Below are 735 nucleotides of genomic sequence, written 5' to 3'. Positions count from 1 at the left end.
CTAAGTGACTGGAGTTCAGACGTGTGCTCTTCCGATCTAAGTTAGGCAGGTTATATGCTCGAAATGAAGGCAGAGCCAGATGTGCAATAAAGAAATGAGTATATGTGAGTCGTTAGAATTAAGTATAGAAGCCTAAATAAAGATATATTGGTAACCGATAAATTTGTGTATATGTATGCGTGAGATATATTGATGTGGTAATAAACATGACATATCACTACACACTACATCAATATCGCACGCATACATACTTACAAATTGTCGGTAAAACAGCGGATTTTTGGAGTTTGATCTAGGGTTTAGCATCCTCTTAAGAGGATGCTGAAAGGTCGGGAATTACCGACATTTGCATTCTAATGGATAACTCCGAAACGACTAAACGGATTTAAAAACGCTTTTACAGGATTGAAATAGACATAAAATGTCATCACGCTAGGTATATATGAGTAGTAAAAACGAAAAAATATTCAAAAATTACTTTTTTTGGGGTATCATGACCTATCACCTGACGTAAACATTTTATTGGTACAAAAGTTCTGCAGCTCATATGTACAAAAAAAGTACCTAGCACGCATTGGATTTATTGCACGAATAATACAAGACCTTTTGAGCTACGATTAGAAACATAGAAAAAAAGTTGTTCATTAGAATGCAATTTGTGGTAATTCGTACGCTCGGCTAAAGTAAAGACAGCAAAAATTGCGTTTGACAGTAAGTGCCGGATTTTCCAAGAGA

The sequence above is a fragment of the Wasmannia auropunctata genome, unplaced genomic scaffold (genome assembly GCF_000956235.1).
Source record: "Wasmannia auropunctata unplaced genomic scaffold, wasmannia.A_1.0 LD336076.1, whole genome shotgun sequence".
Lineage (NCBI taxonomy): Eukaryota > Metazoa > Arthropoda > Insecta > Hymenoptera > Formicidae > Wasmannia > Wasmannia auropunctata.
This window is presented reverse-complemented; position numbering follows the sequence as displayed.